This window comes from Haemorhous mexicanus, chromosome 4 (assembly GCF_027477595.1).
Source record: "Haemorhous mexicanus isolate bHaeMex1 chromosome 4, bHaeMex1.pri, whole genome shotgun sequence".
In the NCBI taxonomy this organism is placed as follows: Eukaryota; Metazoa; Chordata; class Aves; order Passeriformes; family Fringillidae; genus Haemorhous; species Haemorhous mexicanus.
In genome coordinates, this window is record NC_082344.1 from 22,226,952 (window position 1) to 22,244,586 (window position 17,635).

A 17,635-nucleotide genomic window follows, 5' to 3' on the forward strand; every position below is an offset into this window, starting at 1 on the left:
AATTGGGAATGGTACTGTAACAAGACTGAGCAAAAGTGTTGTTCTGGATGTGATGTGATACTTCTACTGTGAAAGCACACAAAAAACTCCATTATTAATGCAAGTGATACAATGATTTTAGATGCAGTCAAAGCAGTAGGGAGTTTTAACCATTTTCAGGGTAACTGAAGCACTGCAGAAGTCATTTTCTCCTGGTGTACACTCCAGACTAACATTGAGGCATGTTGAAGAGCAGTGGGAAAAGAGCTGTAGTACAGGAAAAGCCATGCTCCTTTCTTCCCTGCCCTAGGAACTGACCCATCAGTTTTCTGTGATGGTGGCAGCCAATGGTCCCAACTGATACTGCAGGAACCAGGGAGCACATTCAGCCACCAAGAGTCAAACTGATCTCCCCCAGTACTGGTCCCATTATCTGAGCCAACAGTCAGGGCTCCTTCTGTGGCTGAGGGAGTTTTCTCTTAGTGCAAAACACATCCACAGTGGAGGAACTTATCTGGCTTTTGGTGACACCTCCTTGGTTCCTCATGGGGAGCTTTTAAATGTCCCTGACAGGATAGTTCCATCTGACAGTAGTCAGGTGCTCCTCTGTCTGGAGGGGATGTGTGACAAAAGTAAGTGTTGGCTCCAGCAGTTGCTGGGAAGAGGTGAGGAAAAAAAGAGGGTGAATTAAATAACAGATAAGTGAATAATGCATTTGCTTAGCTTCTTAAGAACTTGATCACTCTCTCCTTTTGTATTTACATGTTATCTGAGAATTGAGCACTATTTACAGCTTTATTCGGTGCTGACTTATTACATCTGCTCATTATTCCAAATAAGAACTTTCTGTAAGTCTCTATCACAGGTGAAGAAATCTAAATAAATTAAGCACATCTGCAAACAGAGCTGCTGCTGTATTTCTTATGAACAAATAGACAAATGTTAGGAAAAATATTCTCAGCTCTCTGCAGTGTCAGTGTGTCAAATCTCATCAGGATTAACTTCAACCCCTGGGTATCTGTGTATCTTTCTTCACAAACATTTATGATTTCCTGGCAGTGGTTACCCTGTCCTTACAAACAGAGAGACTTTTATGCTGAGATGAGTTACACAGATTGAGCAGAAACATTAGCACAGCAATTTGAAATGATTGATATGTGCAGTGCCTTGTCTGCAAAGCTAGTTACTTAGCTACTTTTGACAAGGCAATTTAACAATAGAAAATTGTTGATAGTGATCAAAACAGATTGCTGTGTGGAGATGGTGGATTTTTCAAATGGAATCTACGCTTTGTAAGCCTCCTAGTTCTGCCAAAAGCTATTTACCTTAAGTTACCAAAGTTCTTAAATTACTTAAATGCTTTGGAAATACTGCCTCTAAAAAGGGGCTCCAGAGAATCACAAAACCTAGATTTCATTTAATTGTCACAAGGTAAAATTCTAAAAATCGCCCAAGTAGGAATAGGATTTTTGCATTTGTATACCTTTGAAGTCTGGCTCTAGAACTTCAAAGGCAGACTGTGGAAATGAGCTCCAAAGATTCAGAGGTGCACTTTGGTATTTCATCTCCAGATTTATTGTTTAAATTCATGGATTTGCTATACAAACAGAAGGTTTTGGTGTCTTCTAGATTGACAACTTCCTTCTGAAGATCACTGTGCCTTCCCTGTGTTAGTCCTGAGCTGCAGGTAACCTCTGGTTGGCTTGTGCCATTCTGGTGTGTAACAGTAGAGCTCTTCACCTGAGGTGCATTTCCTTCTGCCAGCTCCTTGTAGCTTCCTGTGCTCGTGTTATTCCTTGTATCTCAGTGGTGCTCGCACACTCCAGCCATGCTTAGGCCGCTTGTTGAGCTTCATGCTGAAGGAGGGGTCTAAAGGGATAAAAAGTAGGGACAGAGAGGCAAGAGCACTTGGAAGGAGCTGCCCAGGAATATGGTTTCATCTCCTTTGTTCTCCCTTATTTGAGTTTAACCAGGGATGTGAAGGTCACGTCCATTGGCCTGAGTGGTTCTTCTTTGGATTAGCTCCAGCTTCTGTCATCTGCTGTGGGAAATGTGTAATGGCACTAAAACAGCATGACAAGGGGATAGCAACCCTGGTTCTTGGCACTGCTACATTTTTCTCAGCCATGTTGAGCTTCTGTCAACAGATGACTACACTTTTATCATTGTTGTTCAGCTTCAGGTCACTCCCGTGATCTCATCTTTCATGAAAAAAAAATCAAATTAGTTTCTAAAAAAAAAAGTTGAATTGATAAAATCCAGTTTATGAGAGTAGCCTGGCTTCCTTAGAGCAGCAGCTCTCTTATCAGGATCACAGCCTGAGGAGCTCCACAGCCCGTTTGTTTTTATGGTAATCAGATTCTTTCATCCCAGAATCCAAAATGCTGTTGGAGCTTATTTAATATTCTTGCCATTCCATGTGTCAAACAAACATTTGAGCTGTATCTAAGGTGGAAAACAAAATCACATGGTTTTTCCTCTTCCTCTGTATGGCCACCTGTCTTTACACATGTTGGTGAAAGGATTTCCCTGAACCCAGCTACTGTGGGGAAAGGTGAAGTTATATCTTGGCAGCCAAGGGAAAACCTAAATTTGTTAGTCATTTGTTAGCATCTCTGCTGCAGAACAAGTAAGGAGAGCAGGAGATTCTGAAAGCCACTTTATGATTGATGAAGATATGGGTGGTACTGGAGGAATTTTCCAAAGCATCCAAATTGACTGTGAGCCTCTTGCCATAAATTACTCTGGAAAACCCCATTTGCAAAGTGATTTTATAGAACAGGCTGGATATAGAAGAGCTGTGAATGTCAAGCATGATTTCTTGCCCAAAGCAAGATTGTCTCATGCAATACGGTGCAATCTATGTATCTGTCTTTTACAGACCTGATTATGAGGGTAACTGATATCTTCTTTTTTCCTTTTTATTTTTTTTTTTGGAAACTCACCTAGAAACTGTCTTTAAAATCATAGCTCTTCTTACCTACATGGCGAGATAAGAGACAATGTGCAGACAATATGCCATAGATTATTTTGCTAGGTGAGAAGGAAAAGCAAGATGTTCAGAAGACATATTATTTAATTTTTAAAAAAGGTAGTTAAATATATAAATCTTTCCTCATAAATTCTCCCTGAATGGTCCTATTTGGAAATTTATCACGTCAAAGTACTTTAGTTTTACAATTCATTTTTTTTCTACTTTATATCTTTAAGTTGAAGATTGATGCCTGATTAAAACATTTTTCCCACACCAGAGAAATTTCCAATTAAAAAAAAGATCCTCAGCAAAAAGGAACATGTCAAGAGAGAAAAATCACAGCTACCTGCTCTGTGGGTTTTCTACCAGATACTGACACCTGAGCTCTTTGTAGACTACAAGAATAATTACAGTGCATTTGCATAGGCTGGTGCTGAGTTCCTGCAAAAGAAATCCAGGAAAGGATTAGCATGCTTATTCACATACCTGGCACATTATACAGTGGATTCTTGAACTAATTGTCTCCTCTCCACCCCCACCACATCCCTCACCTCCCAATTTTATTGTTGTGTAATGTTTCTAGCTTGAAAATTTTAGATAGAAACTGACTCTACTGGAATTTGTGGAGGGAACCAAGCAGAAACAAAATCAGTTTTCTAAGTAAATATTGGCTCTGCCTGACTTTCTGTAAGTGCTCTGTGAGAGTGGGACCTGCATTCATCACAAGCTAGAGAGCATTTTCAGCCAGTTGAGGCCGGTCAGGATTCTCCAGCTAGGATGAAACACCAACCTACATTTTGGGGTTTTTTTGCTAAAATGACATCTGGAAACACTAGCTGAGTACTAGTGACTGAGTACTGAGTACACAAAGAAAGCACATTCATCACAGGACCTAGAGGAGCAAGACCTTTGTCCTACCTACTGCATCTTCTGTCATTTCATAGGTTCTGTTTCACTCTGGAGAAGGAGTATTCTGCCATTGGTGAAGGGAAAGGGTTTCCCTGTGAAGGGGAAAATCAAGGAGAGCTGTAACTGTTTGCAGGTTTATGAAAGGTTGCTGCACTGATTGGACAAGCAGTGATAAGGCTTGAAAAAGGATGATTTAGATAAGATGTGTTAGGTGAAGCACCATAACAATAAGACTGGTGAGGGCTTGTGCTGCTTGGGTATGATGCAGAGTCTCAGGTAGCAGAGGTACTGTAGGAAAAGCCTGGACATGCTTTTGCAGAGGATAAAGATGACTCTAGACATTCTTCTAAGGTGCTTTGTTGTCCTGTGTCTCTGCCTTTCTTTGCCTTCAAGGAGATGATGCCCTCTCAGAATTATTGCTTTATCAGTGGACAGAGCACTAATGGGTGCTTACAAGGGCCTGTTTTCTTTCCAGTTATATTGCTAGCATGATGCATGACTTCTTGATGCTGCTGATCAGGGAGACTGCAAGAATTCTCTCCTATGTCTTTGTTACAGGGACAGGACACTGCACAATCCCTCAGATGTTAGAAATGCCCCTGTATTTTTATCGTAATCACTTCTGTCAGTAAACAACTGCTATGCTTGCAGCAATTCTGCAATCTTATGCACTGTATGTCAGAAAAAAAATTTTCAGTTATTTCTATTATTGTTGTGTCTACTGTATTACTTTTATTTACTGGAATTTATATTTGAGTACTAAAACTGCCTTGTTACTTTGCTCAAGAGGCAACACTAAATAAATAAATGAATAAATTATTTACCCAGCTTTGGTGTGAATTACACCCATTTCGCTGTAATTCATATGCATTGCAGAAGTTATTTTTGATCCTGCCAATTGAAGGGGTTTTGAGATTATGGACTAGTCTTTTGGAAGTGCTCATAGCTGCTCTTGCTTAGAACAAGGGAGAAGAGCTCCCCCATTGAGAACAAAGGGAGCTGTGAGGTGCTGAGCAGTTTTGAAACATCATCCATACAGCTTTAGACTGTGCATTTTGTTAAGGATTCTCTCTGAAGGTTACGGTAAAAAGACTTGGTTTCAGCAGGCAATAACACCAAGGGATTTGAATTGATGCTTATTTTTCCTCAGTTGGGCAAACTAGGGCATACTGGAAAATATGCCTCCAAGAATCCAGGACCTGAAGAACAATTTTGTTTCCAGCCTGAAAAATTATCACTGCTGCTTAGTACAGGCCTGCTGCATTCACACCTATTTTTAAGCCCCAGCCTTCCACATATTTATATTTCTCCCCCAGTATTTGCACTCTGACATGACAAGGTCTTTCCCGCTTTTTTACCAGTGAACCCTACCTTCAGTTCTTGGTTTCTCTCATTTCAGGACTCTTTCTTTACAGAAACTCTAGGGGCTGACTTTTCAGAAATAGTGATATCTTCACTCCGTTTTCCCACCAACAAATTCTTGTGCTAAGGCAGTAAATGCTTTTCAACACTTACTTTCCTCTGAGAAAGTTGAATGGTCCTGGTTTAAAAGCAGATATCTGCATTTCTTTGTTGCCTGTTAATGTCAGAGTATCAAAGTGCTTCAGTACAGACTCTCATATCTCTGAAAAGCAGAAAAGTGTTTCTATATCTAGTTTGCAGAAAAGATGGAGTACAGACATGGTATTGCATGACATTTTACTTAAGAAGCAGAAATAAGTAATATCAATATGGTCGATATTAAACAACTTATAATGAAAGTGTAAATCTAAGATTGTTGGGTAGGGGCTTGGATGAGTTAGTCCTTGGCTCTGCCTGTATGACATTTTCATCAAACAAAGCTAAAATCCTTACTGATAAAATCTACAGATGACATTAAGGCTAAAGGAATAGCAAATAAAAAAGAAGTGGAAGTCATAGCAGTCTGCATGCAGCTTATTCCAGATCTGCAAACATTGTGCATTCCAGCACACTTTTGTGAAAAGGCAAAGAATGCTCCCTGTGCATGCATGGGTGGGGGTTCTGTCCTAGGACATCAGATCTCCGGAAAGTAGCTAGGGCCTCTGATGGTTTATGGATGGGATATTGGATGATGGATGCCCTACAGTGCTTATGATTCAAGACACTTACATGAATTCCAAGTGTATAAAGATCAATTGTACCACAGGAGTACAAGATTTAAACTGTGCTTTGTTGCTGTTAGGACCACTGGTGGAACGCATCTTTGATTTTAATTTTTATGGCAAAGGAATCAGAAAATTAAGGAGAACTGTGAGGAAGATAACTAAGGACCAGAAAACCAAGTTATTATTTAAAAACATGCTTGTTTATGAATTATATTTCCTCAAAGAAAACCTGGATCAGTCTGATCACAGTGTAGTAATGTGTCTTTGAATGTTTGAGAAATACAGTAACAGGTGTCCAGCCTTCAAGCGAAGGAACAACAACATACAGTAATGAAAAGTTGAAAGTGCTGCTTCGTTTTGAATGATCAAGATAATTAATGACTGAAATATTCAAGAGTAATTACAGATTCACTCCACACTGCAGCTTAAATAAGGAAGCTTTGCTGGTGTGTGTTGTACCAGAGTGGAAATTAGAAGGTAGAATTGGTTCTAGACAGCTGTAACACCTGCGTCTTGGGGGCAGTACTTAACAAGTAGCCCCCAATGCTGAGGCTGCTCAATTTTATTTTCCTTTTTTTCTTTTGAGCCTCCTGGATGTAAAATGCATCATGCACTTCCAGCCCCACAAAACTGAACCTATCTCAGCAGCTGTGGTGGTATGCCGTATCTGCTTCTTAAGAAACCAGGATAACAGGTAGAAATAGGAGCAACTCCAGTAGGAAACTAGGAGGCATCCCCTTTCTGCAGTAACCAAATTTACCTGTATGCTAGGTTTAGGTGATTGTTTTGTGAGTAGTTCTGTACCATCCTCTTTCCTATTCATTCACACCTGCTTTTCTCAAAATTAATTCAAACCTGAAAAGTAAAATATCATCTCTAATGCCTATTTCATTACATCTAGGACTGAAGCCACCAATTTCAATAAAGTATATCCAGAAGGGCACTGTGTCATTTTCCTGAGCATTGCAGGAGACATATTAAAATGTGTATGCTAATTGAATGTAGGGAAGCAGGATTTGAAGGTTATGAGCTCTCTCTTGCCTTTCCTATATATTCAGTATTTCCCTTATTTTCATGTCAGTTCCCTGCCAACTTCTTTTCAGTATGAAGTAATCATATTCAGCATTAGATTGTGGGACAGCAATAATAATAATAATAAAAGACTTTCTGAATATTTTAAATAGCATGGCATATATCCATGCTCAAAAAAATTCTTTGAATATGACCATGATCTCATTTCCTTCCTGTTCTTTCACCATCACACATGCACTGAAGTGAGGGACAGTCATTGCCAAGTTCTGAATCGCATGAGATCCAAGGGGTATTTTCACTTCTTTCATCAGCCAGGCTGAAGTGTTCATTGCAACCACAGTAAGGTCCAATAATGTGCACATTGATGAGAAAACTGCAGAGCAAACAGAAGCACGGCAGCCCTTTGTGTTTGAGATTCAGCAGGCACACAAAGCTGAAAGCGTCTCTTCTGCTTTGACATTATCTACAGGTTCAATCTACAATATGCTGATTCTATCATAATACAGAAAATTGGTTAATTCCCTCTGGAAATTTACAATAAAAATAATTCTCCCCTTGAACTGCTCTTGCTTCTTCCTTTGATTGGATGATGCTATCGCCTTCATTCTTAAGTGGGGGACAAAGACAGCATTTATACAGCCAAGTATGTGCATTTATATAAAATCTGCACACTTTATGCACATACTTTACACTTTCTCTAAAAATATTGGCAAGTGAAGATAATTAATCATAATTAATCAATTAATAATGACTTATTTCCAATTCACTAGGACCTGTGCAAAAATTATATCACTTGAAGTTTTTATTAAATCACTTTGTTAATTTTTTTTTTTTCTCCCCACAACTTCGCTGCTTCTTTTCTTTTGAGCGTTGTCCTCATCTAGGATGTCCAGTTCAGCATTGGAATTACAGGTCACCATGTCAGCTGATACAGAGATTTTATTATCCCAATAGGAACCATTTTGGAAGTTAAATGGATGCATTTTATTCATTCACATATGGAAGACAAAAAAGCTTGGCAACAACAAAAAAATCTAATTTGAAGTTTACATGTTTCTGCAGAACACAAACTAGCCAGAAGCTAAGAATAAGGCAGACACTGTTTTGGCAGGGAATGCAATTATGCACCAGCACAACTTAACTGTAGTGTGGATGGAGTCTCTAAACTTAATAAAGCAGCTGCTAAGGATCTGACAAATGTCATGAGCTTGTCTGGTACTTAGGAGGTGAGGGCCATGGTTGGTGGAATGAAAAAAGATCAGATGAAGGAGATGTGGTGACCACCTTCTTCTGGCTTCCTTATCTTAGACACTGTGCATTTCCTGAATTTTTATGTGTTTATAGGTAATGTGCCCTTGAAGGTCACGTGGCTCTCCTGTGAATGCATAGTGACACAAGCCATCCTTAATGGGAGGCAACTCCTCTTTTCCATGGGTGCCATTGGGAAGCTTTAAGGCATCTTTGTGTTCTCCTGAATTTAGCACACACTGAGTCTGACTAGAAGGGAGCATTGATGGGTAGGAATAGATCACCTCTGGGATCACCTCTGGGAGGTGATCTAGTGGGACTGCCTTGCCAAGTGTGTGTTTTCCCAAAAGCACTCTGAAAAAAGACAGACTGGCTGTGTAGCGTGTAGGAAATACACATCTTGATAACAAGCAGTTACAAGAATGGTAGGATAATAGTAGACTGGTGGTGATCTCATATTTTTTGTCTATTAATAGTTCTCTTCTATTAGTACTGGCTGTGGTAGAAAACACAGGTATAGAGAAGCACAATTTTGTAATGTACCTCTGCAGACTTTGAGGCATGTTGGCAAATACTGGAATACCATACACATGCTGGTCCCTAAGCTTGGAAGGCTTTGTGAGAAACTCCCTGCAGCAGAGAGTTGCTTACTCTCTGTGATTTCTAAGTGTGATTTCTGCTTCCTATTGAGATTTACTGACTTGCTTAGTTTCCCATAAAATATAGAAAGAAGGAATCCACTGGGTGAAATATTTTTTCTTTTTTTTCTATTTTTTTAAACTTATTTATTTATTTATTTATTTGCAAGAAGCTATTTTATGAGCAATTAGGGTTTTTTATTTGCCCCAGAGTAATATTTTTGTTTCTGATTTGGCATATCTTTATTAGGCTGAATAAAAAAGCCCTGCTTAATTTCCAGAAGACTGAAGAAAAAACTTGTCTGCCAAAGACATATCATGTTCATAGCCAGGCACTTAAGCTTGATATTGGTTCAAGTTCAGCAAAAGTGCAGGGAGGAAGGGCTGGCTCTGGCCAGAAAATTGCCACAACCTTTGCACTGCCTTCCTTGCTTATTCTAAATTTTGGGAAAATCATGCTACTGGCCCATTACAAAGCCAGGATGGAGTGGAAGCAAGCTGGATCTGGTTTTGAGTGGGAGAAGAGAGCAGTTAAAGCCTCTACAAACAATGTTTCTGACAGCAGAAGCAGGAATAGCTGGCCCAGGCTTCCATTTTGTCTTACTCCCATAAGAACGGAGCAGTCTCCTCCTGTGGCTGGTACAGGCAGGGCTTCAGCAATTTCATGGTCTCCTGAGAAACTGTGCCATGTATCTGCAGGAAAACCAGATAAAATACACAAGTTCTCAGTCTTCAGGGAAAGGGAAATGAGACTGAGAATCTGGAAGGTTTTTAGGGCTATTCTCCTAGATCTTCTGCTTCTAAATGCAACAATTTAGTATTTCTACTTCCCAAAAAGGGAAGGAATATGTTCTGAGCTGGCTAGAGAGCTAAGCTGATAGAAATGAAATGAAGGAAAGAATTTAGAAATATTTTAGTTGCTTGCATTAATCAGGATTTTTTTTCATTTAAAAATTATCTCAATACAATAGAGCTTTTAGAAGTAAAGAATAATAAGAAAAGCAAGATTTAGTTTAGCATTGAATTCTTTATATATGCAAATCAAAAGGACTATTTTTTTGATTTTTCATAAATATTAAAAACTATTTTTTGAGAATTACTTTCCTTTTATATTTTTTTGGATTTTTTAAAATAAAAAAACTAAGCAACCTCTTATTCATAGGGAAAACAATCTGTAAATGCTGGATAATACTTATTCCTGTAAAGTGGCTTATCATTATTTGTTATATTTTAGACAGCTTGCTACCAGTCAAGTGAATTTATGATGAACAGGTGAATAAAAGTATCATTATTGTTTTTTAACTGTTTCTGTAACTTAATAGAGGAATCGTGAGCTGGAGCATTTACCTGCTGTAAGAACACACTCCCTAAATAACCTCACCCTTAATTCTACACTGCATAAGAATGATGCACTTTTGTAGTTTTGCATTAGAATATAAACACACATCCTGATTTCAGGATTGATTGAGTTTTCTTTTTAGAGCAAGAGCTTACAAAAAAAAGACTGCTTTCTAGAACCTAACAGCTTAGTGTATCTATTAGGTAGAAAGCTCCTAGGCAAAATTAGACAAAATAGAATAGGATATGTGAAGTTCTGTTCATATGTGCCTTTTGAAATGGATATATATATTACATCACTCTCATGAAACAAAAAAAGGTGATGTCATAATTGGCTTGTTATAAACACTGGAAGTTCCAAGGCATGGAAGAAATTATCTTATTTCGAGCTGCTACTTCCTGTTATGACAGAGGAAAGGGAATGAAAGGGTGAATTGTGGATTCCTGATGGACGATCCTCACTGCAAAGTATCAGAGTAACCTCTTGCTTGGTCAACAGTCCAAAATTTTGGTCTTGCTGAGACGTTGCACATGTTTCTTTCAGCAGCTGTAATAACTTTCTGTCGTGCCTCCTGATACAACAGTCTCTTGGTCCTTTAATTAACACAGATATGTCTAATAAGCATGAGATCACAACTTTTACCAGTCAGTCCAAAATAACATATACTGGAGAGAAGATTGTATTGCTTTGATTACTTTATGTGTTGAGTTTCTTAGAGGAGAAAGCACTGAAAAGCAAAATAGTAATAATAAAGAATTTTATTAATGATAGGGAATGAATTGGGAAACCAGTTCAGATACAATTTAGACAGTTATAGGAGAGAGGGATGGTTTTGCTGATGGTTGGCAGTGGCATCTCAGCAGCAAGGAGCCAGAATTTCTGTTGGCTCACAAAACAAGGGAAAGTGAAAAATGTAAAAATAAAGAGATGAAAAAATCCCATATGTCTGTGTGATCCTGATGAACCTTGAAGACACAGTTTTGGTAATCTGGTGCCAACGCTGCCAGCAATAATTCAATAGGAGCCTCTTAGTGATTAAATATCCTTTTTAACATCAGTAATAATTACTGTGTACACTAAGCAATTAATTAATTCCTGACTCCAATCCCTTATAATTAAGGTTAATGAATTGAGTTGTCTTTAGTGTTAGATAGTCCTAAACATTTATAAAACTACAAGGAGAAGAGATAAAACAGGAAGCTTTTGCAGGGATAGTGTAAAGATAATGTGACATGCTCATTCTTTGAAACAGAAATATCTGAAATTGAACAAAATATGTATTTATAAAATAAAAATGTCAGCAGAATGGTCTAGATGCATTTTTAGCTTGTTGTCACCCTCCATCCTCTGGTTATAGAGGTTTGTTAAAATTTTCAGAATTCTAACAAATATTTTGATTATCCATTCCTACTCTCTTTTTATCTCACTTTCCCATGTTAGTTCTGAAGCTATTGTAATGGGAAAGTATTTGGATTATTCAAGTAGTTACTAGTGAGCTGGATTTTCAGAGCTCTCAATAATGGCCTAATTCTGTTTGCCATCCAGCATGAGAAGAAGCAGTGTTAGGGTCACCTGAAAAAGGTAAGGACTAGAAAACTATTACTTCTCATTCACTTCTGTGGACTTGTTAAAAATAGTAAGAATTAACAAATCTTTAAAAATATTCTCGACAGAATCCCATAGCAAAAAAAAGTTACATTACTCCAAGTTATTAGTTCTCTTAACATTCCAAGAACTCAGCAGTAGAAAGAGGTGTTTCATTCCATCTTGACAGGTTCCTGCATGTGTTGAGTACAAGAAATAGCTGAAAGTGGTTGGGGGATGAAGAGGGATGCTTGATCCAGTAGATTCATCTTGTTCTATTAGTACCTGCTGTAAGGGGAAAGAAATACAATGAGGTTCTGCTTCTATGCCTTTGCTTGCTAATCTCAGTGCTAAGTGATTTGGAATCTCATCTTTGTCGGGAATGCATGGTCTTTGGCTCTGTTGCTCATGCAAATGTGAAAATGCACTGGGGCCTGTATCAAAATCTCAGCTGGGGTAAGCTGATGCCAGTGGACTTTGGTACAAATCAGTATAGCTCCAGAAGACTGACAAGCCTGAAAATATCTGGATCCTCTGCAGGTTTCATGTGCCTACATGCACAGTTTAATGGCTATTTAGTGTCTTTAAAGTGTCTGATATTTGCTAGTATTGCCTTTTGTGGAAATTCCTTTAGATAGCAGTTGGGCTGCCTTTAAAAAAAAAATCTGACTCAAGTCCCTTAAGCAATCCCCGTTAAATGAAAATGTTCAGCCATTTCAATCTCAATGGGAGATTTTTGTCTGAGACAGAATTTAATGTGGTGTTCATTCACATCTGTAGGAATATGTTTAAAAAATCAGAATGACCCAATGTACTAAAATGAAGCACATAAATCATATTATGGCATTAATCAGCTTGCCATATGCAGTTGCCAGCCTCTGCTTAATTTGACTGGGATATATAAAAACATAATGCATCAAGTAAAAGGTATTTTTAAATGGGCTGAAACTAGCATATACTCCATTACCATTTCTATTTTTTATTACCATTTCTATTTTTTTTATTAATGATCAAATGGAAAAACCTCATTTGTAGTGTTGATAACTTGAAAACTTGGCAGTCGTGTTTTTGTGTTCTTCATGAAATAAATGTGAGGGAGTATGTGGGCCTCAGAAATGGCACAGGTTTGTGTCCATACATAAGAGTGTGTTCATATTAACATAATTTACATAATCCCATGTAAGGGCTTTTTTACAAATGGGGCAATGGAAAATGTCTTGAGTGACATTTCTCTGGATATTCTCTGCACTTTCAGTGAATTATGTAAAGGTCCAGTGAACCAAGTGCTTTATAAGGAAAAGTGCCTCTGATTTTTGCACTCTTGATGCATATAGGATTGAGTGTTTACTTTTCACGACTCAGACAGAAAGCAACTGAGCAACCAACCGTATGATTTTAAAGGTCTTTTAATAAGGCTTTCCCCTTTTCCATTCTGCATAGCACTTTCTCCCATCAAGATTTGGCTGGTTTTTTTCACCATTCTCATCAGAATTTCTCTGTCTTTTATTTTTAAAGAGTGTTTTCAAATTGAATCAACTCATTGTGGTTTTTAGTTCTTTCTGAGTCTGACATTCATAATGAAAATCTGAAAGTGTCAGTGTCACTTCCATGCTGGAAATTGATATAATGCATGCTAATGAAGACTTCAAAGGAGGAACTGTTTTTATTATTTTAATTTAAAAGTGAAGGAAATGTTTTCTTGAGTCAAGCCTAAAAAGCACATTTGAGGTAGATCAGTTCAGGGAAGAAGCAGAAAGAGATAATAATTTGTGAAGTGAGCAAAGCTGTTTCTTGCCATCTTTCTTCCTGAACTCTGGCAAATGTAGGTACCTTTCTGATGCAAGTTTCTGTATTAGTTGTACACTATCTCTTTCTGTGGATTTGAAAGTGCCACCATCGTAAACAAATTGTAAGCATTGAATAAAATGTAAAAATTAAGTACAAAGTTTAGGGGACAATTTTAATAAAATCTCTAACTGTGGGAAGAAAGATAAAGTTAGTTGCACATACACTTTGGTCCCTGCCTCAGAATTACTGATGCGACTTTTAAAGGGATGAAGTAAAACCAAGGTTTTTTTTTTTTTTTTCCTGAAATCCATGTTGTCATTGCCCTTGTTTAAGGTAACATTTGCTTTTACTGCAGCTCATTGCTGCCAATGCTTTTGATATAAGTACTTCAGAAGCCCATATTCCCTACTTCAAGCCATTTGCTTGTGTGATCTGCAAAATGTAGTGGCCTGATGAATGGGTGTTGAGTATGGAACAGGAAAGAAAAGGCACACAGGGGTTGCTTTTGAACTTTTCACTTCACCTCAGGCTTCAGCTCTATCTCTTCAAAAGGCTGCTTCTGAAACAAGATGGGTGACTGTGCAAGCCAGTAAATGGTTTTCCTGTTTTGCAGGGAAGTCACCTCTGGTCCTGGTTCAGCTGAAGCTGTACTTGCAGAGCAGTAGGGGCCAGATCTGGCTCAGTTTCTGACCCTGCTGTCCTTGCCCATCTGATCTCTGCTGCATTCTTCCTGAGCTGCATCTGCTAAGAACTATCTTGCTCCATCTTGTCTCTGATATATTTCTCAGCTGTGTCAGAGGACTCATGACGAAAACCTGAGTCTTTTTTATCTTTGAATTACAGCATAGAGGTAATTGCTGCATGCATTTTTCAGTGACAAAAGATTAGGAGTTTATATTCTGTGTATGCTTTTCCCTCTCGTGTTCTGTAGCTTGCTCCATATTGCATTTGCCAGGCTGCTGGGTTTCAACTGCTTTGCTGTAATTTTCTAGTGCAAGGTGCTCCTTTAGGATGAGTTTTCTTTTCAACATTCTTGCATGCCTTTTGCAAGAGCTGTGCAGGGGAGGTGGTAGACTCCAGTTCCAGCCACAGCCTGAGCTTCTCCAACTTGAATTTAAGAACTGAAAACCAGCCTTGCATTGCTGATAACTTTATAATTCTATTTCAGCAGCTGCAACTTAGAAAAAGTACTTTTTTTTGGATTTTTGATGTCACATATTTAGGAACCCTGTCATCCAGCCTCTAGAAACTAGAGGTGAAAATGTAGGGAACAAAAGTATAGACCTTTGTGGTGACTTTCAGGGCTAAACAGCAGTTTAGTCTTGGAAATTGCTTTTCTTTTCCTCTGTGGAGCTGTGTACAGTGCAGGCTACATTTCCCTCCTGTGCTGTACAGCATTCTGTGCTTGTCAGGGTACAGGTAACTTTCAGCTTGTCATTTGCTTGATGTTTCTAGTGCTGCAATAAGCTTTCATATGCGTGCGTTCTTGCCAAGTATATGTCCCCTCATCTGGCTCTCTTCCTTCTAGTTTTTAAGAGTATGTGCCACATTAAAAACATCGGTGGAATTATCTGCTGGGAGATGACACTCTGAGTTAAAAAAAGTGGATGATAAGTAATGAGGGAAGTGGGAAGTAATGTATAAATGCAGAAGTTTTACGCTCTGAAAATTACTGTAGCATCGAAGTCCCTAGATGAGTAAAACAATGCGCCAACATTTCATCACAGACTCTCATCAAAACTTCAAATAGAATTTTTACATCCATACACTATCATGAAGTATTTATAATTATTGTGCCAGGAAATCTAGCTGGTGATTCTCAGAAATCAAAGGATGAAAAATAAAAGATACATAAATGAATAAATAATTACTGACTCTCTCTGTGCATTCTCTAAACCTAGAGTGTCAAAGTTTTTCTGTAGTGGGGGATGACTGACATTTTCAATTCAGCTCCCGAGGAGAGAAATACAAAATGTGCCAGTGGAGGAGGGAAGGCTTCACTATACAGAGCCCCTAGTCAAACCAGTAGGAATGCTAGCTGTACAGTTTAGTGTCTATGCCCTGACAGTTAGGGGTAGGTATCTTTTTCCAGATATTTAGACACTTGATAAATAGGCAACAGTTGGTATCTAAATGTTTCTTAGGATGTGGCTCTTGTACAAGTGAATTGTGATGTTTTTCTGCAGCACATAAACATTGTGATATGCACAGAACACTGCTGCGTTGGGATTTCCTTAATTCTGATTGAGGGCTTGCACTTTCTTCATTAGGATCATATTGGAAAGGTTTGAGTTGAAAGGATCCTTAAACATCATCTAGTTCACGGGCAGGGACAACTCTTACTGGATCAGGTTGTTTAGAGTTTTATCCAACCTTGAAGACTTTCAATAATGGGGCAAACACAATTTCTCTGGGAAACCTGTTCCAGTGCCTCACCACCCTCACAGTAAAGAATTTCCTCCTAATATCTTATTTAAACCTACTGTCTTTCAGTTTGAAGCCATTACACCTCTTCCTGTCACTACGTGGTCTTGTGAAGTAGGGGAAAACAAAACTGTTTTTTGGAAATAATTGAGGCATTTAGCTCCTAATACAATCAGGATGCAAAGATGGAAGAAGTTGGAGACTTCTAGCTGAGTGTCTGGGCTGATGCTCCTGTCTTGGGGTATCACATCCCCATGTGATATCAAGCCAAGGTGTACAGAGACACGGGTGGTGGAAGGCAACAAAATCATCTTGACCAGCAAGGCAGTGAGGGAGATTGAAACCACTCATTTGGCCTGCTGATGTGGCATGAGAAAGGCATAATTGATTTCTGCTCAAGTTTTACCTGGAGCTGAGTAGAACCCCTGTGATGGCAATCACTGTGTGCTGAGCCCAAGGCAAAGCATCATGCTGGGATAGCCTATGTCCCTACCTGGATGCCAGGCCAGGCTGGGGCTGGGTGCAGGGTGGGACTGTATCCAAGTGATGCCCTTTCTGCACAGAGAGGCCTTCCTTTTTGTGAAGTGCCATGTAGGCATTGTCCTGGTGGAAGAGTATAGATCTGCTGCCATCTTTGCTGCCTCCAACTACCCAGCTGAGATACAGATAGCTAAAGGCACTGGCACGACTTATAGGAAGTGCCAAATAACACATAAATGACTTTTTAACTTTTTAAAATAATATTTTAACAGTTACCTGTGCCTTACTTGGCATGTTGCTAAAGAAGCTCAGCTTGTGGAAAATAAAAGGTATCCCAAAATGGACAGACTGGGAGGGGAGAGAAAGAAAGATAGAAAACAGGAGCACATCAAGAATCCTGGCCATGACTCATTATCTAGATCCAGCACGTGGCTTTACCTTACTAGATGCTAGTTTTATAGGAAAAGATTCCATATTCTTTTCAGGTCTAGCATGGCAGCCTTACATCTTAACTTACACATTTTTCAGCTCTTGCTTGGATTCAGTTGTTCTACACCCACTGCAAAGCTGAATCAATCTTTGTGCCACAGTTAAATACTGGATGATTTAGTGTGCCATCAAAAACTGCATAAACAGCCTATTAGAAATGTATTAAACATTCAGTAGGAAATTGACTGTTCACATATCTCCTTGCAGGAACAATACCCAAATAATACAGCAGTCATTACCCAAATTATCTAAACTTGGTTAATTGTACAACAATGTGATCGTGGTTTTGTGACTGATGATTTTGATTAATAGAGTGCAAGAATAAAGTATGACAGCTACATTTGAAAAGATGAGGCTGTGTTTCCAAGAGTAAATGACAGGGAAATATTTGCAGTGGCGTTCCTTAATCCCCACCAGGATCTAGACTTCAGACCTGTGACCTTTTCTGCAGGAGGTAGATCTCTGTTCTAGAAACCACAATTCCAGTGGTAACAGTAATGAAACAAATTCAGACCACTTCATATTAATAGCATGAATTCACTTTGCCAGATTTATGCCAAGGTGGGAAACAATTTTTCAGATATGCTAAATTTTTCAACAGAAAAGGATCTGAAAGATCCTTTGA